The sequence below is a fragment of the Ambystoma mexicanum genome, chromosome 5p (genome assembly GCF_040938575.1).
Source record: "Ambystoma mexicanum isolate Mex_15411 chromosome 5p, UKY_AmexF1_1, whole genome shotgun sequence".
NCBI classification, from domain to species: domain Eukaryota; kingdom Metazoa; phylum Chordata; class Amphibia; order Caudata; family Ambystomatidae; genus Ambystoma; species Ambystoma mexicanum.
Window position 1 is genome coordinate 715798211 of NC_090930.1, and position 23490 is coordinate 715821700.

Sequence of the window (23490 nt, forward strand, 5' to 3'; positions counted from 1 at the left end):
ATCTTCAGCGGCAGCCTCTAGGGGGAGCTTCAGCACTGACCCACAAAAGCTCATAGCGAGGAAGGCTGTCCTTTCAGGAGAGCAAGACAGGAATATCAGCGCTTGGAAGTGAAAGCGCAAACGTTCCCAAAGTGATGCTGTCTTCAATCTCTAAGCTCCCCTTTTCGCAGACCATCACAAGTGTTTTTGTTTTCTTTCTTTCTTTCTTTCTTTATTTCTTTATTTATTTATTTATTAGCAGAAACGGCCCCCGAAGACCTGCAGGCACTGGTGCCCATTGTAGCAGAGGCCCTCAGCCTTTGGACTCGGACGCCACCATCTGAGCGACACGCAACGGGGTGCACCCACCGTCCCTGGTGGTCTAGTGGTTAGGATTCAGCGCTCTCACCGCCGCGGCCCGGGTTCGATTCCCGGTCAGGGAAGGAGCTCTTTTAACAACTGACATTTTTATTTACAGCAATGCAGTTAACTGGCGACCGGAAATCTTGCTCCCAGATGCAGATTTGCGTGCACAAAATGGAGGAAGTGCCCTCAGCGCGACGCAAAACGTGTTTATGGCAGAGTCCCATTCATTCTCCTGTCGCTGCGGAAAGACTGCCCTTGACGCAAAAAAGGCAGCTTCCTTTTTCACCGCTGGAGAGAACCTATCTGCTCGGCCCTCCCCCTCTCTTCCCAGTCCCCCAATGGACTGGCCTTTGAGGCACCTGCAGGCATTGTGCACTCGGACACCACTGCCCGGCCTTCCCGAGCTGTCCAGCGGTCTCCCTGGTGGTCTAGTGGTTAGGATTCGGCGCTCTCACCGCCGCGGCCCGGGTTCGATTCCCGGTCAGGGAAGAGAGGCTTTTACTGAATGACATTTTTACAGAAATTCAAACAACTGCGTCTCAAAAAATATTTCTTTCAAATGTAGCTTCACTCACAGGCAATAGCGGCGTGGCTCCCCTGGCGGTAACTCCAAGCATCTTTTCAGCATGGTCCCTTACCGGAAGCTGTCGCCGCTAGAAGTGGGCCTGTGCCCCAAAAAGGAAGCTTTCTTTCTTCCAAAGCTGTAGAGAAAATATTAGTCCTGTCGCCCTGCCAAAGCCGAGCTCGCCCACCATCCCTAGCCTCATCAGACCAAGACCTTGCCCGGGACCCTGGGGCAGAGGGCTGCAGAAATGGTTGCGTACCGGTTTGGAGGAGAAAAGCAGGGGAGGGAGGGGTCGTAGCTGCTTGATTTGCATACAGAGCTGTGGTCTGCTGGGAAAGTGCAGCCTTTGGAGCTTGGCAAAGGCTTCGCAAGGGGCCCGAGCATTGCCCTCGCCCCGTTTGTTGACAGGTTCTCCTTCTATGGGCTGAAGGGCCCTGTAGCCTGATTTGAGGTTGGACGCTCTATTATTCACAGGGGTGTACCGGGCCTAGACGGTGACTGGCTGACCCGTCAGGGCATCGCCCGTTTGGAAGCCCGTTTCGGAAGCGGAGGCGGGAATCCCTGCCCAATTTTCTTTTGGGGTGGTAGGGCTGTTGGCGGGGTTGCACAAGCTCTGCCAACTTTGGCGGCTTAAGCTTGGGATGCGAGGGACATGGTACAAAAATGCAAAGGTTTTCCAGGAAAAGAGTCTACGGGCAACGATTCCTTGTTGCTCTTTTCAGGTGAACTCAAGCCTCAGGGCTTTGAGGTAGGGGCACTGCCTACAGACAGCAGGAAAGGGCTTGTGCGAAGCTGCTGCCGCATTTAGGTAAGAAGAGTAAAAACCTGTACCAGGAGTGGGGCTCGAACCCACGCGGACACTTGTCCATTGGATCTTAAGTCCAACGCCTTAACCACTCGGCCATCCTGGTGAGCTGCTGCAAAGGGCTTCGAATTGAATCTTTGCTGTTTCAGCAGCAGGCGAACAAGTGGAAAACCAGCCCAGAGTGCCCCCTGCAGGAGGTTGGATGGAATTGGCTTGCGAGCGGCAAACGTCTCTCACTTAACAGCATTACAATAGCCTCCAGCTGACTGCAAGTACGGTTGCGGAAACCTCCCGGGTGCTGCAGTCGTTTCCCCGGTGGCCTAGTGGTGAGGATTTGGTGCTTTCACTGCCACGGGCCTGGCTTCGAGTCCCCGACCAGAGTGTGTGCTTTGAGTAAAGGTGGTCTAGGGCAGTCCAGAGGCAGGCTGAGCCTCGAAGGCTGGTGCAGGCCTTGGTGTGCGAGCCCGAAAAAAGGGCAGCTCCTATGTCATCCCTTCTTGCCCTCCGGCACTTGCTGTACAAGCAAAGCCCCCTTTGAACTCTGCATGGTAACCCTGCTGTGTCTCGCAGGCAATCATGGCCTGCCGCCTTTTAATAAACGTGCTCTCCCACGAAGCAGTTCTCCTAAGGAGGGTTAGTTGTGAGTGTGCATCTTCAGCGGCAGCCTCTAGGGGGAGCTTCAGCACTGACCCACAAAAGCTCATAGCGAGGAAGGCTGTCCTTTCAGGAGAGCAAGACAGGAATATCAGCGCTTGGAAGTGAAAGCGCAAACGTTCCCAAAGTGATGCTGTCTTCAATCTCTAAGCTCCCCTTTTCGCAGACCATCACAAGTGTTTTTGTTTTCTTTCTTTCTTTCTTTCTTTATTTCTTTATTTATTTATTTATTAGCAGAAACGGCCCCCGAAGACCTGCAGGCACTGGTGCCCATTGTAGCAGAGGCCCTCAGCCTTTGGACTCGGACGCCACCATCTGAGCGACACGCAACGGGGTGCACCCACCGTCCCTGGTGGTCTAGTGGTTAGGATTCAGCGCTCTCACCGCCGCGGCCCGGGTTCGATTCCCGGTCAGGGAAGGAGCTCTTTTAACAACTGACATTTTTATTTACAGCAATGCAGTTAACTGGCGACCGGAAATCTTGCTCCCAGATGCAGATTTGCGTGCACAAAATGGAGGAAGTGCCCTCAGCGCGACGCAAAACGTGTTTATGGCAGAGTCCCATTCATTCTCCTGTCGCTGCGGAAAGACTGCCCTTGACGCAAAAAAGGCAGCTTCCTTTTTCACCGCTGGAGAGAACCTATCTGCTCGGCCCTCCCCCTCTCTTCCCAGTCCCCCAATGGACTGGCCTTTGAGGCACCTGCAGGCATTGTGCACTCGGACACCACTGCCAGGCCTTCCCGAGCTGTCCAGCGGTCTCCCTGGTGGTCTAGTGGTTAGGATTCGGCGCTCTCATCGCCGCGGCCCGGGTTCGATTCCCGGTCAGGGAAGAGAGGCTTTTACTGAATGACATTTTTACAGAAATTCAAACAACTGCGTCTCAAAAAATATTTCTTTCAAATGTAGCTTCACTCACAGGCAATAGCGGCGTGGCTCCCCTGGCGGTAACTCCAAGCATCTTTTCAGCATGGTCCCTTACCGGAAGCTGTCGCCGCTAGAAGTGGGCCTGTGCCCCAAAAAGGAAGCTTTCTTTCTTCCAAAGCTGTAGAGAAAATATTAGTCCTGTCGCCCTGCCAAAGCCGAGCTCGCCCACCATCCCTAGCCTCATCAGACCAAGACCTTGCCCGGGACCCTGGGGCAGAGGGCTGCAGAAATGGTTGCGTACCGGTTTGGAGGAGAAAAGCAGGGGAGGGAGGGGTCGTAGCTGCTTGATTTGCATACAGAGCTGTGGTCTGCTGGGAAAGTGCAGCCTTTGGAGCTTGGCAAAGGCTTCGCAAGGGGCCCGAGCATTGCCCTCGCCCCGTTTGTTGACAGGTTCTCCTTCTATGGGCTGAAGGGCCCTGTAGCCTGATTTGAGGTTGGACGCTCTATTATTCACAGGGGTGTACCGGGCCTAGACGGTGACTGGCTGACCCGTCAGGGCATCGCCCGTTTGGAAGCCCGTTTCGGAAGCCGTGAGGAAGCGGAGGCGGGAATCCCTGCCCAATTTTCTTTTGGGGTGGTAGGGCTGTTGGCGGGGTTGCACAAGCTCTGCCAACTTTGGCGGCTTAAGCTTGGGATGCGAGGGACATGGTACAAAAACGCAAAGGTTTTCCAGGAAAAGAGTCTACGGGCAACGATTCCTTGTTGCTCTTTTCAGGTGAACTCAAGCCTCAGGGCTTTGAGGTAGGGGCACTGCCTACAGACAGCAGGAAAGGGCTTGTGCGAAGCTGCTGCCGCATTTAGGTAAGAAGAGTAAAAACCTGTACCAGGAGTGGGGCTCGAACCCACGCGGACACTTGTCCATTGGATCTTAAGTCCAACGCCTTAACCACTCGGCCATCCTGGTGAGCTGCTGCAAAGGGCTTCGAATTGAATCTTTGCTGTTTCAGCAGCAGGCGAACAAGTGGAAAACCAGCCCAGAGTGCCCCCTGCAGGAGGTTGGATGGAATTGGCTTGCGAGCGGCAAACGTCTCTCGCTTAACAGCATTACAATAGCCTCCAGCTGACTGCAAGTACGGTTGCGGAAACCTCCCGGGTGCTGCAGTCGTTTCCCCGGTGGCCTAGTGGTGAGGATTTGGTGCTTTCACTGCCACGGGCCTGGCTTCGAGTCCCCGACCAGAGTGTGTGCTTTGAGTAAAGGTGGTCTAGGGCAGTCCAGAGGCAGGCTGAGCCTCGAAGGCTGGTGCAGGCCTTGGTGTGCGAGCCCGAAAAAAGGGCAGCTCCTATGTCATCCCTTCTTGCCCTCCGGCACTTGCTGTACAAGCAAAGCCCCCTTTGAACTCTGCATGGTAACCCTGCTGTGTCTCGCAGGCAATCATGGCCTGCCGCCTTTTAATAAACGTGCTCTCCCACGAAGCAGTTCTCCTAAGGAGGGTTAGTTGTGAGTGTGCATCTTCAGCGGCAGCCTCTAGGGGGAGCTTCAGCACTGACCCACAAAAGCTCATAGCGAGGAAGGCTGTCCTTTCAGGAGAGCAAGACAGGAATATCAGCGCTTGGAAGTGAAAGCGCAAACGTTCCCAAAGTGATGCTGTCTTCAATCTCTAAGCTCCCCTTTTCGCAGACCATCACAAGTGTTTTTGTTTTCTTTCTTTCTTTCTTTCTTTCTTTATTTATTTATTTATTAGCAGAAACGGCCCCCGAAGACCTGCAGGCACTGGTGCCCATTGTAGCAGAGGCCCTCAGCCTTTGGACTCGGACGCCACCATCTGAGCGACACGCAACGGGGTGCACCCACCGTCCCTGGTGGTCTAGTGGTTAGGATTCAGCGCTCTCACCGCCGCGGCCCGGGTTCGATTCCCGGTCAGGGAAGGAGCTCTTTTAACAACTGACATTTTTATTTACAGCAATGCAGTTAACTGGCGACCGGAAATCTTGCTCCCAGATGCAGATTTGCGTGCACAAAATGGAGGAAGTGCCCTCAGCGCGACGCAAAACGTGTTTATGGCAGAGTCCCATTCATTCTCCTGTCGCTGCGGAAAGACTGCCCTTGACGCAAAAAAGGCAGCTTCCTTTTTCACCGCTGGAGAGAACCTATCTGCTCGGCCCTCCCCCTCTCTTCCCAGTCCCCCAATGGACTGGCCTTTGAGGCACCTGCAGGCATTGTGCACTCGGACACCACTGCCCGGCCTTCCCGAGTTGTCCAGCGGTCTCCCTGGTGGTCTAGTGGTTAGGATTCGGCGCTCTCACCTCCGCGGCCCGGGTTCGATTCCCGGTCAGGGAAGAGAGGCTTTTACTGAATGACATTTTTACAGAAATTCAAACAACTGCGTCTCAAAAAATATTTCTTTCAAATGTAGCTTCACTCACAGGCAATAGCGGCGTGGCTCCCCTGGCGGTAACTCCAAGCATCTTTTCAGCATGGTCCCTTACCGGAAGCTGTCGCCGCTAGAAGTGGGCCTGTGCCCCAAAAAGGAAGCTTTCTTTCTTCCAAAGCTGTAGAGAAAATATTAGTCCTGTCGCCCTGCCAAAGCCGAGCTCGCCCACCATCCCTAGCCTCATCAGACCAAGACCTTGCCCGGGACCCTGGGGCAGAGGGCTGCAGAAATGGTTGCGTACCGGTTTGGAGGAGAAAAGCAGGGGAGGGAGGGGTCGTAGCTGCTTGATTTGCATACAGAGCTGTGGTCTGCTGGGAAAGTGCAGCCTTTGGAGCTTGGCAAAGGCTTCGCAAGGGGCCCGAGCATTGCCCTCGCCCCGTTTGTTGACAGGTTCTCCTTCTATGGGCTGAAGGGCCCTGTAGCCTGATTTGAGGTTGGACGCTCTATTATTCACAGGGGTGTACCGGGCCTAGACGGTGACTGGCTGACCCGTCAGGGCATCGCCCGTTTGGAAGCCCGTTTCGGAAGCGGAGGCGGGAATCCCTGCCCAATTTTCTTTTGGGGTGGTAGGGCTGTTGGCGGGGTTGCACAAGCTCTGCCAACTTTGGCGGCTTAAGCTTGGGATGCGAGGGACATGGTACAAAAATGCAAAGGTTTTCCAGGAAAAGAGTCTACGGGCAACGATTCCTTGTTGCTCTTTTCAGGTGAACTCAAGCCTCAGGGCTTTGAGGTAGGGGCACTGCCTACAGACAGCAGGAAAGGGCTTGTGCGAAGCTGCTGCCGCATTTAGGTAAGAAGAGTAAAAACCTGTACCAGGAGTGGGGCTCGAACCCACGCGGACACTTGTCCATTGGATCTTAAGTCCAACGCCTTAACCACTCGGCCATCCTGGTGAGCTGCTGCAAAGGGCTTCGAATTGAATCTTTGCTGTTTCAGCAGCAGGCGAACAAGTGGAAAACCAGCCCAGAGTGCCCCCTGCAGGAGGTTGGATGGAATTGGCTTGCGAGCGGCAAACGTCTCTCACTTAACAGCATTACAATAGCCTCCAGCTGACTGCAAGTACGGTTGCGGAAACCTCCCGGGTGCTGCAGTCGTTTCCCCGGTGGCCTAGTGGTGAGGATTTGGTGCTTTCACTGCCACGGGCCTGGCTTCGAGTCCCCGACCAGAGTGTGTGCTTTGAGTAAAGGTGGTCTAGGGCAGTCCAGAGGCAGGCTGAGCCTCGAAGGCTGGTGCAGGCCTTGGTGTGCGAGCCCGAAAAAAAGGGCAGCTCCTATGTCATCCCTTCTTGCCCTCCGGCACTTGCTGTACAAGCAAAGCCCCCTTTGAACTCTGCATGGTAACCCTGCTGTGTCTCGCAGGCAATCATGGCCTGCCGCCTTTTAATAAACGTGCTCTCCCACGAAGCAGTTCTCCTAAGGAGGGTTAGTTGTGAGTGTGCATCTTCAGCGGCAGCCTCTAGGGGGAGCTTCAGCACTGACCCACAAAAGCTCATAGCGAGGAAGGCTGTCCTTTCAGGAGAGCAAGACAGGAATATCAGCGCTTGGAAGTGAAAGCGCAAACGTTCCCAAAGTGATGCTGTCTTCAATCTCTAAGCTCCCCTTTTCGCAGACCATCACAAGTGTTTTTGTTTTCTTTCTTTCTTTCTTTCTTTCTTTCTTTATTTCTTTATTTATTAGCAGAAACGGCCCCCGAAGACCTGCAGGCACTGGTGCCCATTGTAGCAGAGGCCCTCAGCCTTTGGACTCGGACGCCACCATCTGAGCGACACGCAACGGGGTGCACCCACCGTCCCTGGTGGTCTAGTGGTTAGGATTCGGCGCTCTCACCGCCACGGCCCGGGTTCGATTCCCGGTCAGGGAAGGAGCTCTTTTAACAACTGACATTTTTATTTACAGCAATGCAGTTAACTGGCGACCGGAAATCTTGCTCCCAGATGCAGATTTGCGTGCACAAAATGGAGGAAGTGCCCTCAGCGCGACGCAAAACGTGTTTATGGCAGAGTCCCATTCATTCTCCTGTCGCTGCGGAAAGACTGCCCTTGACGCAAAAAAGGCAGCTTCCTTTTTCACCGCTGGAGAGAACCTATCTGCTCGGCCCTCCCCCTCTCTTCCCAGTCCCCCAATGGACTGGCCTTTGAGGCACCTGCAGGCATTGTGCACTCGGACACCACTGCCCGGCCTTCCCGAGCTGTCCAGCGGTCTCCCTGGTGGTCTAGTGGTTAGGATTCGGCGCTCTCACCGCCGCGGCCCGGGTTCGATTCCCGGTCAGGGAAGAGAGGCTTTTACTGAATGACATTTTTACAGAAATTCAAACAACTGCGTCTCAAAAAATATTTCTTTCAAATGTAGCTTCACTCACAGGCAATAGCGGCGTGGCTCCCCTGGCGGTAACTCCAAGCATCTTTTCAGCATGGTCCCTTACGGAAGCTGTCGCCGCTAGAAGTGGGCCTGTGCCCCAAAAAGGAAGCTTTCTTTCTTCCAAAGCTGTAGAGAAAATATTAGTCCTGTCGCCCTGCCAAAGCCGAGCTCGCCCACCATCCCTAGCCTCATCAGACCAAGACCTTGCCCGGGACCCTGGGGCAGAGGGCTGCAGAAATGGTTGCGTACCGGTTTGGAGGAGAAAAGCAGGGGAGGGAGGGGTCGTAGCTGCTTGATTTGCATACAGAGCTGTGGTCTGCTGGGAAAGTGCAGCCTTTGGAGCTTGGCAAAGGCTTCGCAAGGGGCCCGAGCATTGCCCTCGCCCCGTTTGTTGACAGGTTCTCCTTCTATGGGCTGAAGGGCCCTGTAGCCTGATTTGAGGTTGGACGCTCTATTATTCACAGGGGTGTACCGGGCCTAGACGGTGACTGGCTGACCCGTCAGGGCATCGCCCGTTTGGAAGCCCGTTTCGGAAGCGGAGGCGGGAATCCCTGCCCAATTTTCTTTTGGGGTGGTAGGGCTGTTGGCGGGGTTGCACAAGCTCTGCCAACTTTGGCGGCTTAAGCTTGGGATGCGAGGGACATGGTACAAAAATGCAAAGGTTTTCCAGGAAAAGAGTCTACGGGCAACGATTCCTTGTTGCTCTTTTCAGGTGAACTCAAGCCTCAGGGCTTTGAGGTAGGGGCACTGCCTACAGACAGCAGGAAAGGGCTTGTGCGAAGCTGCTGCCGCATTTAGGTAAGAAGAGTAAAAACCTGTACCAGGAGTGGGGCTCGAACCCACGCGGACACTTGTCCATTGGATCTTAAGTCCAACGCCTTAACCACTCGGCCATCCTGGTGAGCTGCTGCAAAGGGCTTCGAATTGAATCTTTGCTGTTTCAGCAGCAGGCGAACAAGTGGAAAACCAGCCCAGAGTGCCCCCTGCAGGAGGTTGGATGGAATTGGCTTGCGAGCGGCAAACGTCTCTCGCTTAACAGCATTACAATAGCCTCCAGCTGACTGCAAGTACGGTTGCGGAAACCTCCCGGGTGCTGCAGTCGTTTCCCCGGTGGCCTAGTGGTGAGGATTTGGTGCTTTCACTGCCACGGGCCTGGCTTCGAGTCCCCGACCAGAGTGTGTGCTTTGAGTAAAGGTGGTCTAGGGCAGTCCAGAGGCAGGCTGAGCCTCGAAGGCTGGTGCAGGCCTTGGTGTGCGAGCCCGAAAAAAGGGCAGCTCCTATGTCATCCCTTCTTGCCCTCCGGCACTTGCTGTACAAGCAAAGCCCCCTTTGAACTCTGCATGGTAACCCTGCTGTGTCTCGCAGGCAATCATGGCCTGCGGCCTTTTAATAAACGTGCTCTCCCACGAAGCAGTTCTCCTAAGGAGGGTTAGTTGTGAGTGTGCATCTTCAGCGGCAGCCTCTAGGGGGAGCTTCAGCACTGACCCACAAAAGCTCATAGCGAGGAAGGCTGTCCTTTCAGGAGAGCAAGACAGGAATATCAGCGCTTGGAAGTGAAAGCGCAAACGTTCCCAAAGTGATGCTGTCTTCAATCTCTAAGCTCCCCTTTTCGCAGACCATCACAAGTGTTTTTGTTTTCTTTCTTTCTTTCTTTCTTTCTTTATTTCTTTATTTATTTATTTATTAGCAGAAACGGCCCCCGAAGACCTGCAGGCACTGGTGCCCATTGTAGCAGAGGCCCTCAGCCTTTGGACTCGGACGCCACCATCTGAGCGACACGCAACGGGGTGCACCCACCGTCCCGGGTGGTCTAGTGGTTAGGCCCGGGTTCGATTCCCGGTCAGGGAAGGAGCTCTTTTAACAACTGACATTTTTATTTACAGCAATGCAGTTAACTGGCGACCGGAAATCTTGCTCCCAGATGCAGATTTGCGTGCACAAAATGGAGGAAGTGCCCTCAGCGCGACGCAAAACGTGTTTATGGCAGAGTCCCATTCATTCTCCTGTCGCTGCGGAAAGACTGCCCTTGACGCAAAAAAGGCAGCTTCCTTTTTCACCGCTGGAGAGAACCTATCTGCTCGGCCCTCCCCCTCTCTTCCCAGTCCCCCAATGGACTGGCCTTTGAGGCACCTGCAGGCATTGTGCACTCGGACACCACTGCCCGGCCTTCCCGAGCTGTCCAGCGGTCTCCCTGGTGGTCTAGTGGTTAGGATTCGGCGCTCTCACCGCCGCGGCCCGGGTTCGATTCCCGGTCAGGGAAGAGAGGCTTTTACTGAATGACATTTTTACAGAAATTCAAACAACTGCGTCTCAAAAAATATTTCTTTCAAATGTAGCTTCACTCACAGGCAATAGCGGCGTGGCTCCCCTGGCGGTAACTCCAAGCATCTTTTCAGCATGGTCCCTTACCGGAAGCTGTCGCCGCTAGAAGTGGGCCTGTGCCCCAAAAAGGAAGCTTTCTTTCTTCCAAAGCTGTAGAGAAAATATTAGTCCTGTCGCCCTGCCAAAGCCGAGCTCGCCCACCATCCCTAGCCTCATCAGACCAAGACCTTGCCCGGGACCCTGGGGCAGAGGGCTGCAGAAATGGTTGCGTACCGGTTTGGAGGAGAAAAGCAGGGGAGGGAGGGGTCGTAGCTGCTTGATTTGCATACAGAGCTGTGGTCTGCTGGGAAAGTGCAGCCTTTGGAGCTTGGCAAAGGCTTCGCAAGGGGCCCGAGCATTGCCCTCGCCCCGTTTGTTGACAGGTTCTCCTTCTATGGGCTGAAGGGCCCTGTAGCCTGATTTGAGGTTGGACGCTCTATTATTCACAGGGGTGTACCGGGCCTAGACGGTGACTGGCTGACCCGTCAGGGCATCGCCCGTTTGGAAGCCCGTTTCGGAAGCGGAGGCGGGAATCCCTGCCCAATTTTCTTTTGGGGTGGTAGGGCTGTTGGCGGGGTTGCACAAGCTCTGCCAACTTTGGCGGCTTAAGCTTGGGATGCGAGGGACATGGTACAAAAATGCAAAGGTTTTCCAGGAAAAGAGTCTACGGGCAACGATTCCTTGTTGCTCTTTTCAGGTGAACTCAAGCCTCAGGGCTTTGAGGTAGGGGCACTGCCTACAGACAGCAGGAAAGGGCTTGTGCGAAGCTGCTGCCGCATTTAGGTAAGAAGAGTAAAAACCTGTACCAGGAGTGGGGCTCGAACCCACGCGGACACTTGTCCATTGGATCTTAAGTCCAACGCCTTAACCACTCGGCCATCCTGGTGAGCTGCTGCAAAGGGCTTCGAATTGAATCTTTGCTGTTTCAGCAGCAGGCGAACAAGTGGAAAACCAGCCCAGAGTGCCCCCTGCAGGAGGTTGGATGGAATTGGCTTGCGAGCGGCAAACGTCTCTCACTTAACAGCATTACAATAGCCTCCAGCTGACTGCAAGTACGGTTGCGGAAACCTCCCGGGTGCTGCAGTCGTTTCCCCGGTGGCCTAGTGGTGAGGATTTGGTGCTTTCACTGCCACGGGCCTGGCTTCGAGTCCCCGACCAGAGTGTGTGCTTTGAGTAAAGGTGGTCTAGGGCAGTCCAGAGGCAGGCTGAGCCTCGAAGGCTGGTGCAGGCCTTGGTGTGCGAGCCCGAAAAAAGGGCAGCTCCTATGTCATCCCTTCTTGCCCTCCGGCACTTGCTGTACAAGCAAAGCCCCCTTTGAACTCTGCATGGTAACCCTGCTGTGTCTCGCAGGCAATCATGGCCTGCCGCCTTTTAATAAACGTGCTCTCCCACGAAGCAGTTCTCCTAAGGAGGGTTAGTTGTGAGTGTGCATCTTCAGCGGCAGCCTCTAGGGGGAGCTTCAGCACTGACCCACAAAAGCTCATAGCGAGGAAGGCTGTCCTTTCAGGAGAGCAAGACAGGAATATCAGCGCTTGGAAGTGAAAGCGCAAACGTTCCCAAAGTGATGCTGTCTTCAATCTCTAAGCTCCCCTTTTCGCAGACCATCACAAGTGTTTTTGTTTTCTTTCTTTCTTTCTTTCTTTATTTCTTTATTTATTTATTTATTAGCAGAAACGGCCCCCGAAGACCTGCAGGCACTGGTGCCCATTGTAGCAGAGGCCCTCAGCCTTTGGACTCGGACGCCACCATCTGAGCGACACGCAACGGGGTGCACCCACCGTCCCTGGTGGTCTAGTGGTTAGGATTCAGCGCTCTCACCGCCGCGGCCCGGGTTCGATTCCCGGTCAGGGAAGGAGCTCTTTTAACAACTGACATTTTTATTTACAGCAATGCAGTTAACTGGCGACCGGAAATCTTGCTCCCAGATGCAGATTTGCGTGCACAAAATGGAGGAAGTGCCCTCAGCGCGACGCAAAACGTGTTTATGGCAGAGTCCCATTCATTCTCCTGTCGCTGCGGAAAGACTGCCCTTGACGCAAAAAAGGCAGCTTCCTTTTTCACCGCTGGAGAGAACCTATCTGCTCGGCCCTCCCCCTCTCTTCCCAGTCCCCCAATGGACTGGCCTTTGAGGCACCTGCAGGCATTGTGCACTCGGACACCACTGCCAGGCCTTCCCGAGCTGTCCAGCGGTCTCCCTGGTGGTCTAGTGGTTAGGATTCGGCGCTCTCATCGCCGCGGCCCGGGTTCGATTCCCGGTCAGGGAAGAGAGGCTTTTACTGAATGACATTTTTACAGAAATTCAAACAACTGCGTCTCAAAAAATATTTCTTTCAAATGTAGCTTCACTCACAGGCAATAGCGGCGTGGCTCCCCTGGCGGTAACTCCAAGCATCTTTTCAGCATGGTCCCTTACCGGAAGCTGTCGCCGCTAGAAGTGGGCCTGTGCCCCAAAAAGGAAGCTTTCTTTCTTCCAAAGCTGTAGAGAAAATATTAGTCCTGTCGCCCTGCCAAAGCCGAGCTCGCCCACCATCCCTAGCCTCATCAGACCAAGACCTTGCCCGGGACCCTGGGGCAGAGGGCTGCAGAAATGGTTGCGTACCGGTTTGGAGGAGAAAAGCAGGGGAGGGAGGGGTCGTAGCTGCTTGATTTGCATACAGAGCTGTGGTCTGCTGGGAAAGTGCAGCCTTTGGAGCTTGGCAAAGGCTTCGCAAGGGGCCCGAGCATTGCCCTCGCCCCGTTTGTTGACAGGTTCTCCTTCTATGGGCTGAAGGGCCCTGTAGCCTGATTTGAGGTTGGACGCTCTATTATTCACAGGGGTGTACCGGGCCTAGACGGTGACTGGCTGACCCGTCAGGGCATCGCCCGTTTGGAAGCCCGTTTCGGAAGCCGTGAGGAAGCGGAGGCGGGAATCCCTGCCCAATTTTCTTTTGGGGTGGTAGGGCTGTTGGCGGGGTTGCACAAGCTCTGCCAACTTTGGCGGCTTAAGCTTGGGATGCGAGGGACATGGTACAAAAACGCAAAGGTTTTCCAGGAAAAGAGTCTACGGGCAACGATTCCTTGTTGCTCTTTTCAGGTGAACTCAAGCCTCAGGGCTTTGAGGTAGGGGCACTGCCTACAGACAGCAGGAAAGGGCTTGTGCGAAGCTGCTGCCGCATTTAGGTAAGAAGAGTAAAAACCTGTACCAGGAGTGGGGCTCGAACCCACGCGGACACTTGTCCATTGGATCTTAAGTCCAACGCCTTAACCACTCGGCCATCCTGGTGAGCTGCTGCAAAGGGCTTCGAATTGAATCTTTGCTGTTTCAGCAGCAGGCGAACAAGTGGAAAACCAGCCCAGAGTGCCCCCTGCAGGAGGTTGGATGGAATTGGCTTGCGAGCGGCAAACGTCTCTCGCTTAACAGCATTACAATAGCCTCCAGCTGACTGCAAGTACGGTTGCGGAAACCTCCCGGGTGCTGCAGTCGTTTCCCCGGTGGCCTAGTGGTGAGGATTTGGTGCTTTCACTGCCACGGGCCTGGCTTCGAGTCCCCGACCAGAGTGTGTGCTTTGAGTAAAGGTGGTCTAGGGCAGTCCAGAGGCAGGCTGAGCCTCGAAGGCTGGTGCAGGCCTTGGTGTGCGAGCCCGAAAAAAGGGCAGCTCCTATGTCATCCCTTCTTGCCCTCCGGCACTTGCTGTACAAGCAAAGCCCCCTTTGAACTCTGCATGGTAACCCTGCTGTGTCTCGCAGGCAATCATGGCCTGCCGCCTTTTAATAAACGTGCTCTCCCACGAAGCAGTTCTCCTAAGGAGGGTTAGTTGTGAGTGTGCATCTTCAGCGGCAGCCTCTAGGGGGAGCTTCAGCACTGACCCACAAAAGCTCATAGCGAGGAAGGCTGTCCTTTCAGGAGAGCAAGACAGGAATATCAGCGCTTGGAAGTGAAAGCGCAAACGTTCCCAAAGTGATGCTGTCTTCAATCTCTAAGCTCCCCTTTTCGCAGACCATCACAAGTGTTTTTGTTTTCTTTCTTTCTTTCTTTCTTTCTTTATTTATTTATTTATTAGCAGAAACGGCCCCCGAAGACCTGCAGGCACTGGTGCCCATTGTAGCAGAGGCCCTCAGCCTTTGGACTCGGACGCCACCATCTGAGCGACACGCAACGGGGTGCACCCACCGTCCCTGGTGGTCTAGTGGTTAGGATTCAGCGCTCTCACCGCCGCGGCCCGGGTTCGATTCCCGGTCAGGGAAGGAGCTCTTTTAACAACTGACATTTTTATTTACAGCAATGCAGTTAACTGGCGACCGGAAATCTTGCTCCCAGATGCAGATTTGCGTGCACAAAATGGAGGAAGTGCCCTCAGCGCGACGCAAAACGTGTTTATGGCAGAGTCCCATTCATTCTCCTGTCGCTGCGGAAAGACTGCCCTTGACGCAAAAAAGGCAGCTTCCTTTTTCACCGCTGGAGAGAACCTATCTGCTCGGCCCTCCCCCTCTCTTCCCAGTCCCCCAATGGACTGGCCTTTGAGGCACCTGCAGGCATTGTGCACTCGGACACCACTGCCCGGCCTTCCCGAGTTGTCCAGCGGTCTCCCTGGTGGTCTAGTGGTTAGGATTCGGCGCTCTCACCTCCGCGGCCCGGGTTCGATTCCCGGTCAGGGAAGAGAGGCTTTTACTGAATGACATTTTTACAGAAATTCAAACAACTGCGTCTCAAAAAATATTTCTTTCAAATGTAGCTTCACTCACAGGCAATAGCGGCGTGGCTCCCCTGGCGGTAACTCCAAGCATCTTTTCAGCATGGTCCCTTACCGGAAGCTGTCGCCGCTAGAAGTGGGCCTGTGCCCCAAAAAGGAAGCTTTCTTTCTTCCAAAGCTGTAGAGAAAATATTAGTCCTGTCGCCCTGCCAAAGCCGAGCTCGCCCACCATCCCTAGCCTCATCAGACCAAGACCTTGCCCGGGACCCTGGGGCAGAGGGCTGCAGAAATGGTTGCGTACCGGTTTGGAGGAGAAAAGCAGGGGAGGGAGGGGTCGTAGCTGCTTGATTTGCATACAGAGCTGTGGTCTGCTGGGAAAGTGCAGCCTTTGGAGCTTGGCAAAGGCTTCGCAAGGGGCCCGAGCATTGCCCTCGCCCCGTTTGTTGACAGGTTCTCCTTCTATGGGCTGAAGGGCCCTGTAGCCTGATTTGAGGTTGGACGCTCTATTATTCACAGGGGTGTACCGGGCCTAGACGGTGACTGGCTGACCCGTCAGGGCATCGCCCGTTTGGAAGCCCGTTTCGGAAGCGGAGGCGGGAATCCCTGCCCAATTTTCTTTTGGGGTGGTAGGGCTGTTGGCGGGGTTGCACAAGCTCTGCCAACTTTGGCGGCTTAAGCTTGGGATGCGAGGGACATGGTACAAAAATGCAAAGGTTTTCCAGGAAAAGAGTCTACGGGCAACGATTCCTTGTTGCTCTTTTCAGGTGAACTCAAGCCTCAGGGCTTTGAGGTAGGGGCACTGCCTACAGACAGCAGGAAAGGGCTTGTGCGAAGCTGCTGCCGCATTTAGGTAAGAAGAGTAAAAACCTGTACCAGGAGTGGGGCTCGAACCCACGCGGACACTTGTCCATTGGATCTTAAGTCCAACGCCTTAACCACTCGGCCATCCTGGTGAGCTGCTGCAAAGGGCTTCGAATTGAATCTTTGCTGTTTCAGCAGCAGGCGAACAAGTGGAAAACCAGCCCAGAGTGCCCCCTGCAGGAGGTTGGATGGAATTGGCTTGCGAGCGGCAAACGTCTCTCACTTAACAGCATTACAATAGCCTCCAGCTGACTGCAAGTACGGTTGCGGAAACCTCCCGGGTGCTGCAGTCGTTTCCCCGGTGGCCTAGTGGTGAGGATTTGGTGCTTTCACTGCCACGGGCCTGGCTTCGAGTCCCCGACCAGAGTGTGTGCTTTGAGTAAAGGTGGTCTAGGGCAGTCCAGAGGCAGGCTGAGCCTCGAAGGCTGGTGCAGGCCTTGGTGTGCGAGCCCGAAAAAAGGGCAGCTCCTATGTCATCCCTTCTTGCCCTCCGGCACTTGCTGTACAAGCAAAGCCCCCTTTGAACTCTGCATGGTAACCCTGCTGTGTCTCGCAGGCAATCATGGCCTGCCGCCTTTTAATAAACGTGCTCTCCCACGAAGCAGTTCTCCTAAGGAGGGTTAGTTGTGAGTGTGCATCTTCAGCGGCAGCCTCTAGGGGGAGCTTCAGCACTGACCCACAAAAGCTCATAGCGAGGAAGGCTGTCCTTTCAGGAGAGCAAGACAGGAATATCAGCGCTTGGAAGTGAAAGCGCAAACGTTCCCAAAGTGATGCTGTCTTCAATCTCTAAGCTCCCCTTTTCGCAGACCATCACAAGTGTTTTTGTTTTCTTTCTTTCTTTCTTTCTTTCTTTCTTTATTTCTTTATTTATTAGCAGAAACGGCCCCCGAAGACCTGCAGGCACTGGTGCCCATTGTAGCAGAGGCCCTCAGCCTTTGGACTCGGACGCCACCATCTGAGCGACACGCAACAGGGTGCACCCACCGTCCCTGGTGGTCTAGTGGTTAGGATTCGGCGCTCTCACCGCCGCGGCCCGGGTTCGATTCCCGGTCAGGGAAGGAGCTCTTTTAACAACTGACATTTTTATTTACAGCAATGCAGTTAACTGGCGACCGGAAATCTTGCTCCCAGATGCAGATTTGCGTGCACAAAATGGAGGAAGTGCCCTCAGCGCGACGCAAAACGTGTTTATGGCAGAGTCCCATTCATTCTCCTGTCGCTGCGGAAAGACTGCCCTTGACGCAAAAAAGGCAGCTTCCTTTTTCACCGCTGGAGAGAACCTATCTGCTCGGCCCTCCCCCTCTCTTCCCAGTCCCCCAATGGACTGGCCTTTGAGGCACCTGCAGGCATTGTGCACTCGGACACCACTGCCCGGCCTTCCCGAGCTGTCCAGCGGTCTCCCTGGTGGTCTAGTGGCCGCGGCCCGGGTTCGATTCCCGGTCAGGGAAGAGAGGCTTTTACTGAATGACATTTTTACAGAAATTCAAACAACTGCATCTCAAAAAATATTTCTTTCAAATGTAGCTTCACTCACAGGCAATAGCGGCGTGGCTCCCCTGGCGGTAACTCCAAGCATCTTTTCAGCATGGTCCCTTACCGGAAGCTGTCGCCGCTAGAAGTGGGCCTGTGCCCCAAAAAGGAAGCTTTCTTTCTTCCAAAGCTGTAGAGAAAATATTAGTCCTGTCGCCCTGCCAAAGCCGAGCTCGCCCACCATCCCTAGCCTCATCAGACCAAGACCTTGCCCGGGACCCTGGGGCAGAGGGCTGCAGAAATGGTTGCGTACCGGTTTGGAGGAGAAAAGCAGGGGAGGGAGGGGTCGTAGCTGCTTGATTTGCATACAGAGCTGTGGTCTGCTGGGAAAGTGCAGCCTTTGGAGCTTGGCAAAGGCTTCGCAAGGGGCCCGAGCATTGCCCTCGCCCCGTTTGTTGACAGGTTCTCCTTCTATGGGCTGAAGGGCCCTGTAGCCTGATTTGAGGTTGGACGCTCTATTATTCACAGGGGTGTACCGGGCCTAGACGGTGACTGGCTGACCCGTCAGGGCATCGCCCGTTTGGAAGCCCGTTTCGGAAGCCGTGAGGAAGCGGAGGCGGGAATCCCTGCCCAATTTTCTTTTGGGGTGGTAGGGCTGTTGGCGGGGTTGCACAAGCTCTGCCAACTTTGGCGGCTTAAGCTTGGGATGCGAGGGACATGGTACAAAAATGCAAAGGTTTTCCAGGAAAAGAGTCTACGGGCAACGATTCCTTGTTGCTCTTTTCAGGTGAACTCAAGCCTCAGGGCTTTGAGGTAGGGGCACTGCCTACAGACAGCAGGAAAGGGCTTGTGCGAAGCTGCTGCCGCATTTAGGTAAGAAGAGTAAAAACCTGTACCAGGAGTGGGGCTCGAACCCACGCGGACACTTGTCCATTGGATCTTAAGTCCAACGCCTTAACCACTCGGCCATCCTGGTGAGCTGCTGCAAAGGGCTTCGAATTGAATCTTTGCTGTTTCAGCAGCAGGCGAACAAGTGGAAAACCAGCCCAGAGTGCCCCCTGCAGGAGGTTGGATGGAATTGGCTTGCGAGCGGCAAACGTCTCTCGCTTAACAGCATTACAATAGCCTCCAGCTGACTGCAAGTACGGTTGCGGAAACCTCCCGGGTGCTGCAGTCGTTTCCCCGGTGGCCTAGTGGGGAGGATTTGGTGCTTTCACTGCCACGGGCCTGGCTTCGAGTCCCCGACCAGAGTGTGTGCTTTGAGTAAAGGTGGTCTAGGGCAGTCCAGAGGCAGGCTGAGCCTCGAAGGCTGGTGCAGGCCTTGGTGTGCGAGCCCGAAAAAAGGGCAGCTCCTATGTCATCCCTTCTTGCCCTCCGGCACTTGCTGTACAAGCAAAGCCCCCTTTGAACTCTGCATGGTAACCCTGCTGTGTCTCGCAGGCAATCATGGCCTGCCGCCTTTTAATAAACGTGCTCTCCCACGAAGCAGTTCTCCTAAGGAGGGTTAGTTGTGAGCGTGCATCTTCAGCGGCAGCCTCTAGGGGGAGCTTCAGCACTGACCCACAAAAGCTCATAGCGAGGAAGGCTGTCCTTTCAGGAGAGCAAGACAGGAATATCAGCGCTTGGAAGTGAAAGCGCAAACGTTCCCAAAGTGATGCTGTCTTCAATCTCTAAGCTCCCCTTTTCGCAGACCATCACAAGTGTTTTTGTTTTCGTTCTTTCTTTCTTTCTTTCTTTATTTCTTTATTTATTAGCAGAAACGGCCCCCGAAGACCTGCAGGCACTGGTGCCCATTGTAGCAGAGGCCCTCAGCCTTTGGACTCGGACGCCACCATCTGAGCGACACGCAACGGGGTGCACCCACCGTCCCTGGTGGTCTAGTGGTTAGGATTCGCTCACCGCCGCGGCCCGGGTTCGATTCCCGGTCAGGGAAGGAGCTCTTTTAACAACTGACATTTTTATTTACAGCAATGCAGTTAACTGGCGACCGGAAATCTTGCTCCCAGATGCAGATTTGCGTGCACAAAATGGAGGAAGTGCCCTCAGCGCGACGCAAAACGTGTTTATGGCAGAGTCCCATTCATTCTCCTGTCGCTGCGGAAAGACTGCCCTTGACGCAAAAAAGGCAGCTTCCTTTTTCACCGCTGGAGAGAACCTATCTGCTCGGCCCTCCCCCTCTCTTCCCAGTCCCCCAATGGACTGGCCTTTGAGGCACCTGCAGGCATTGTGCACTCGGACACCACTGCCCGGCCTTCCCGAGCTGTCCAGCGGTCTCCCTGGTGGTCTAGTGGTTAGGATTCGGCGCTCTCACCGCCGCGGCCCGGGTTCGATTCCCGGTCAGGGAAGAGAGGCTTTTACTGAATGACATTTTTACAGAAATTCAAACAACTGCGTCTCAAAAAATATTTCTTTCAAATGTAGCTTCACTCACAGGCAATAGCGGCGTGGCTCCCCTGGCGGTAACTCCAAGCATCTTTTCAGCATGGTCCCTTACCGGAAGCTGTCGCCGCTAGAAGTGGGCCTGTGCCCCAAAAAGGAAGCTTTCTTTCTTCCAAAGCTGTAGAGAAAATATTAGTCCTGTCGCCCTGCCAAAGCCGAGCTCGCCCACCATCCCTAGCCTCATCAGACCAAGACCTTGCCCGGGACCCTGGGGCAGAGGGCTGCAGAAATGGTTGCGTACCGGTTTGGAGGAGAAAAGCAGGGGAGGGAGGGGTCGTAGCTGCTTGATTTGCATACAGAGCTGTGGTCTGCTGGGAAAGTGCAGCCTTTGGAGCTTGGCAAAGGCTTCGCAAGGGGCCCGAGCATTGCCCTCGCCCCGTTTGTTGACAGGTTCTCCTTCTATGGGCTGAAGGGCCCTCTAGCCTGATTTGAGGTTGGACGCTCTATTATTCACAGGGGTGTACCGGGCCTAGACGGTGACTGGCTGACCCGTCAGGGCATCGCCCGTTTGGAAGCCCGTTTCGGAAGCCGTGAGGAAGCGGAGGCGGGAATCCCTGCCCAATTTTCTTTTGGGGTGGTAGGGCTGTTGGCGGGGTTGCACAAGCTCTGCCAACTTTGGCGGCTTAAGCTTGGGATGCGAGGGACATGGTACAAAAATGCAAAGGTTTTCCAGGAAAAGAGTCTACGGGCAACGATTCCTTGTTGCTCTTTTCAGGTGAACTCAAGCCTCAGGGCTTTGAGGTAGGGGCACTGCCTACAGACAGCAGGAAAGGGCTTGTGCGAAGCTGCTGCCGCATTTAGGTAAGAAGAGTAAAAACCTGTACCAGGAGTGGGGCTCGAACCCACGCGGACACTTGTCCATTGGATCTTAAGTCCAACGCCTTAACCACTCGGCCATCCTGGTGAGCTGCTGCAAAGGGCTTCGAATTGAATCTTTGCTGTTTCAGCAGCAGGCGAACAAGTGGAAAACCAGCCCAGAGTGCCCCCTGCAGGAGGTTGGATGGAATTGGCTTGCGAGCGGCAAACGTCTCTCGCTTAACAGCATTACAATAGCCTCCAGCTGACTGCAAGTACGGTTGCGGAAACCTCCCGGGTGCTGCAGTCGTTTCCCCGGTGGCCTAGTGGGGAGGATTTGGTGCTTTCACTGCCACGGGCCTGGCTTCGAGTCCCCGACCAGAGTGTGTGCTTTGAGTAAAGGTGGTCTAGGGCAGTCCAGAGGCAGGCTGAGCCTCGAAGGCTGGTGCAGGCCTTGGTGTGCGAGCCCGAAAAAAGGGCAGCTCCTATGTCATCCCTTCTTGCCCTCCGGCACTTGCTGTACAAGCAAAGCCCCCTTTGAACTCTGCATGGTAACCCTGCTGTGTCTCGCAGGCAATCATGGCCTGCCGCCTTTTAATAAACGTGCTCTCCCACGAAGCAGTTCTCCTAAGGAGGGTTAGTTGTGAGTGTGCATCTTCAGCGGCAGCCTCTAGGGGGAGCTTCAGCACTGACCCACAAAAGCTCATAGCGAGGAAGGCTGTCCTTTCAGGAGAGCAAGACAGGAATATCAGCGCTTGGAAGTGAAAGCGCAAACGTTCCCAAAGTGATGCTGTCTTCAATCTCTAAGCTCCCCTTTTCGCAGACCATCACAAGTGTTTTTGTTTTCTTTCTTTCTTTCTTTCTTTATTTCTTTATTTATTTATTTATTAGCAGAAACGGCCCCCGAAGACCTGCAGGCACTGGTGCCCATTGTAGCAGAGGCCCTCAGCCTTTGGACTCGGACGCCACCATCTGAGCGACACGCAACGGGGTGCACCCACCGTCCCTGGTGGTCTAGTGGTTAGGATTCGGCGCTCTCACCGCCGCGGCCCGGGTTTTTTAACAACTGACATTTTTATTTACAGCAATGCAGTTAACTGGCGACCGGAAATCTTGCTCCCAGATGCAGATTTGCGTGCACAAAATGGAGGAAGTGCCCTCAGCGCGACGCAAAACGTGTTTATGGCAGAGTCCCATTCATTCTCCTGTCGCTGCGGAAAGACTGCCCTTGACGCAAAAAAGGCAGCTTCCTTTTTCACCGCTGGAGAGAACCTATCTGCTCGGCCCTCCCCCTCTCTTCCCAGTCCCCCAATGGACTGGCCTTTGAGGCACCTGCAGGCATTGTGCACTCGGACACCACTGCCCGGCCTTCCCGAGCTGTCCAGCGGTCTCCCTGGTGGTCTAGTGGTTAGGATTCGGCGCTCTCACCGCCGCGGCCCGGGTTCGATTCCCGGTCAGGGAAGAGAGGCTTTTACTGAATGACATTTTTACAGAAATTCAAACAACTGCGTCTCAAAAAATATTTCTTTCAAATGTAGCTTCACTCACAGGCAATAGCGGCGTGGCTCCCCTGGCGGTAACTCCAAGCATCTTTTCAGCATGGTCCCTTACCGGAAGCTGTCGCCGCTAGAAGTGGGCCTGTGCCCCAAAAAGGAAGCTTTCTTTCTTCCAAAGCTGTAGAGAAAATATTAGTCCTGTCGCCCTGCCAAAGCCGAGCTCGCCCACCATCCCTAGCCTCATCAGACCAAGACCTTGCCCGGGACCCTGGGGCAGAGGGCTGCAGAAATGGTTGCGTACCGGTTTGGAGGAGAAAAGCAGGGGAGGGAGGGGTCGTAGCTGCTTGATTTGCATACAGAGCTGTGGTCTGCTGGGAAAGTGCAGCCTTTGGAGCTTGGCAAAGGCTTCGCAAGGGGCCCGAGCATTGCCCTCGCCCCGTTTGTTGACAGGTTCTCCTTCTATGGGCTGAAGGGCCCTGTAGCCTGATTTGAGGTTGGACGCTCTATTATTCACAGGGGTGTACCGGGCCTAGACGGTGACTGGCTGACCCGTCAGGGCATCGCCCGTTTGGAAGCCCGTTTCGGAAGCGGAGGCGGGAATCCCTGCCCAATTTTCTTTTGGGGTGGTAGGGCTGTTGGCGGGGTTGCACAAGCTCTGCCAACTTTGGCGGCTTAAGCTTGGGATGCGAGGGACATGGTACAAAAATGCAAAGGTTTTCCAGGAAAAGAGTCTACGGGCAACGATTCCTTGTTGCTCTTTTCAGGTGAACTCAAGCCTCAGGGCTTTGAGGTAGGGGCACTGCCTACAGACAGCAGGAAAGGGCTTGTGCGAAGCTGCTGCCGCATTTAGGTAAGAAGAGTAAAAACCTGTACCAGGAGTGGGGCTCGAACCCACGCGGACACTTGTCCATTGGATCTTAAGTCCAACGCCTTAACCACTCGGCCATCCTGGTGAGCTGCTGCAAAGGGCTTCGAATTGAATCTTTGCTGTTTCAGCAGCAGGCGAACAAGTGGAAAACCAGCCCAGAGTGCCCCCTGCAGGAGGTTGGATGGAATTGGCTTGCGAGCGGCAAACGTCTCTCACTTAACAGCATTACAATAGCCTCCAGCTGACTGCAAGTACGGTTGCGGAAACCTCCCGGGTGCTGCAGTCGTTTCCCCGGTGGCCTAGTGGTGAGGATTTGGTGCTTTCACTGCCACGGGCCTGGCTTCGAGTCCCCGACCAGAGTGTGTGCTTTGAGTAAAGGTGGTCTAGGGCAGTCCAGAGGCAGGCTGAGCCTCGAAGGCTGGTGCAGGCCTTGGTGTGCGAGCCCGAAAAAAGGGCAGCTCCTATGTCATCCCTTCTTGCCCTCCGGCACTTGCTGTACAAGCAAAGC

The 23490-nt window shown here is 54.6% G+C and overlaps 26 non-coding genes across 26 annotated transcripts; 16 read left to right on the forward strand and 10 right to left on the reverse strand.

The window, feature by feature from the left end:
• Nucleotides 1–350: 350 nt before the first annotated feature.
• TRNAE-CUC (transfer RNA glutamic acid (anticodon CUC)) lies at nucleotides 351–422 on the forward strand. Its single transcript has one exon. It is a non-coding gene; the product is annotated as a tRNA-Glu (tRNA).
• A 340-nt stretch (nucleotides 423–762) lies between these two features.
• Nucleotides 763–834, forward strand: TRNAE-CUC (transfer RNA glutamic acid (anticodon CUC)). The gene has a single exon. It is a non-coding gene; the product is annotated as a tRNA-Glu (tRNA).
• Nucleotides 835–1738: 904 nt separating this feature from the next.
• Nucleotides 1739–1821, reverse strand: TRNAL-UAA (transfer RNA leucine (anticodon UAA)). Its single transcript has one exon. It is a non-coding gene; the product is annotated as a tRNA-Leu (tRNA).
• An 894-nt stretch (nucleotides 1822–2715) lies between these two features.
• TRNAE-CUC (transfer RNA glutamic acid (anticodon CUC)) lies at nucleotides 2716–2787 on the forward strand. Its single transcript has one exon. It is a non-coding gene; the product is annotated as a tRNA-Glu (tRNA).
• Nucleotides 2788–3127: 340 nt separating this feature from the next.
• TRNAE-CUC (transfer RNA glutamic acid (anticodon CUC)) lies at nucleotides 3128–3199 on the forward strand. Its single transcript has one exon. It is a non-coding gene; the product is annotated as a tRNA-Glu (tRNA).
• A 915-nt stretch (nucleotides 3200–4114) lies between these two features.
• Nucleotides 4115–4197, reverse strand: TRNAL-UAA (transfer RNA leucine (anticodon UAA)). The gene has a single exon. It is a non-coding gene; the product is annotated as a tRNA-Leu (tRNA).
• Nucleotides 4198–5087: 890 nt separating this feature from the next.
• On the forward strand, nucleotides 5088–5159 carry TRNAE-CUC (transfer RNA glutamic acid (anticodon CUC)). The gene has a single exon. It is a non-coding gene; the product is annotated as a tRNA-Glu (tRNA).
• A 340-nt stretch (nucleotides 5160–5499) lies between these two features.
• TRNAE-CUC (transfer RNA glutamic acid (anticodon CUC)) lies at nucleotides 5500–5571 on the forward strand. Its single transcript has one exon. It is a non-coding gene; the product is annotated as a tRNA-Glu (tRNA).
• Nucleotides 5572–6475: 904 nt separating this feature from the next.
• TRNAL-UAA (transfer RNA leucine (anticodon UAA)) lies at nucleotides 6476–6558 on the reverse strand. The gene has a single exon. It is a non-coding gene; the product is annotated as a tRNA-Leu (tRNA).
• Nucleotides 6559–7453: 895 nt separating this feature from the next.
• Nucleotides 7454–7525, forward strand: TRNAE-CUC (transfer RNA glutamic acid (anticodon CUC)). Its single transcript has one exon. It is a non-coding gene; the product is annotated as a tRNA-Glu (tRNA).
• A 340-nt stretch (nucleotides 7526–7865) lies between these two features.
• Nucleotides 7866–7937, forward strand: TRNAE-CUC (transfer RNA glutamic acid (anticodon CUC)). Its single transcript has one exon. It is a non-coding gene; the product is annotated as a tRNA-Glu (tRNA).
• Nucleotides 7938–8840: 903 nt separating this feature from the next.
• Nucleotides 8841–8923, reverse strand: TRNAL-UAA (transfer RNA leucine (anticodon UAA)). The gene has a single exon. It is a non-coding gene; the product is annotated as a tRNA-Leu (tRNA).
• Nucleotides 8924–10210: 1287 nt separating this feature from the next.
• TRNAE-CUC (transfer RNA glutamic acid (anticodon CUC)) lies at nucleotides 10211–10282 on the forward strand. The gene has a single exon. It is a non-coding gene; the product is annotated as a tRNA-Glu (tRNA).
• A 904-nt stretch (nucleotides 10283–11186) lies between these two features.
• TRNAL-UAA (transfer RNA leucine (anticodon UAA)) lies at nucleotides 11187–11269 on the reverse strand. The gene has a single exon. It is a non-coding gene; the product is annotated as a tRNA-Leu (tRNA).
• An 894-nt stretch (nucleotides 11270–12163) lies between these two features.
• Nucleotides 12164–12235, forward strand: TRNAE-CUC (transfer RNA glutamic acid (anticodon CUC)). The gene has a single exon. It is a non-coding gene; the product is annotated as a tRNA-Glu (tRNA).
• Nucleotides 12236–12575: 340 nt separating this feature from the next.
• Nucleotides 12576–12647, forward strand: TRNAE-CUC (transfer RNA glutamic acid (anticodon CUC)). The gene has a single exon. It is a non-coding gene; the product is annotated as a tRNA-Glu (tRNA).
• A 915-nt stretch (nucleotides 12648–13562) lies between these two features.
• TRNAL-UAA (transfer RNA leucine (anticodon UAA)) lies at nucleotides 13563–13645 on the reverse strand. The gene has a single exon. It is a non-coding gene; the product is annotated as a tRNA-Leu (tRNA).
• An 890-nt stretch (nucleotides 13646–14535) lies between these two features.
• On the forward strand, nucleotides 14536–14607 carry TRNAE-CUC (transfer RNA glutamic acid (anticodon CUC)). The gene has a single exon. It is a non-coding gene; the product is annotated as a tRNA-Glu (tRNA).
• Nucleotides 14608–14947: 340 nt separating this feature from the next.
• TRNAE-CUC (transfer RNA glutamic acid (anticodon CUC)) lies at nucleotides 14948–15019 on the forward strand. Its single transcript has one exon. It is a non-coding gene; the product is annotated as a tRNA-Glu (tRNA).
• A 904-nt stretch (nucleotides 15020–15923) lies between these two features.
• On the reverse strand, nucleotides 15924–16006 carry TRNAL-UAA (transfer RNA leucine (anticodon UAA)). The gene has a single exon. It is a non-coding gene; the product is annotated as a tRNA-Leu (tRNA).
• An 894-nt stretch (nucleotides 16007–16900) lies between these two features.
• Nucleotides 16901–16972, forward strand: TRNAE-CUC (transfer RNA glutamic acid (anticodon CUC)). The gene has a single exon. It is a non-coding gene; the product is annotated as a tRNA-Glu (tRNA).
• A 1305-nt stretch (nucleotides 16973–18277) lies between these two features.
• On the reverse strand, nucleotides 18278–18360 carry TRNAL-UAA (transfer RNA leucine (anticodon UAA)). The gene has a single exon. It is a non-coding gene; the product is annotated as a tRNA-Leu (tRNA).
• A 1297-nt stretch (nucleotides 18361–19657) lies between these two features.
• On the forward strand, nucleotides 19658–19729 carry TRNAE-CUC (transfer RNA glutamic acid (anticodon CUC)). The gene has a single exon. It is a non-coding gene; the product is annotated as a tRNA-Glu (tRNA).
• Nucleotides 19730–20644: 915 nt separating this feature from the next.
• TRNAL-UAA (transfer RNA leucine (anticodon UAA)) lies at nucleotides 20645–20727 on the reverse strand. The gene has a single exon. It is a non-coding gene; the product is annotated as a tRNA-Leu (tRNA).
• A 1281-nt stretch (nucleotides 20728–22008) lies between these two features.
• On the forward strand, nucleotides 22009–22080 carry TRNAE-CUC (transfer RNA glutamic acid (anticodon CUC)). The gene has a single exon. It is a non-coding gene; the product is annotated as a tRNA-Glu (tRNA).
• A 904-nt stretch (nucleotides 22081–22984) lies between these two features.
• TRNAL-UAA (transfer RNA leucine (anticodon UAA)) lies at nucleotides 22985–23067 on the reverse strand. The gene has a single exon. It is a non-coding gene; the product is annotated as a tRNA-Leu (tRNA).
• Between the last annotated feature and the right edge of the window lie 423 nt (nucleotides 23068–23490).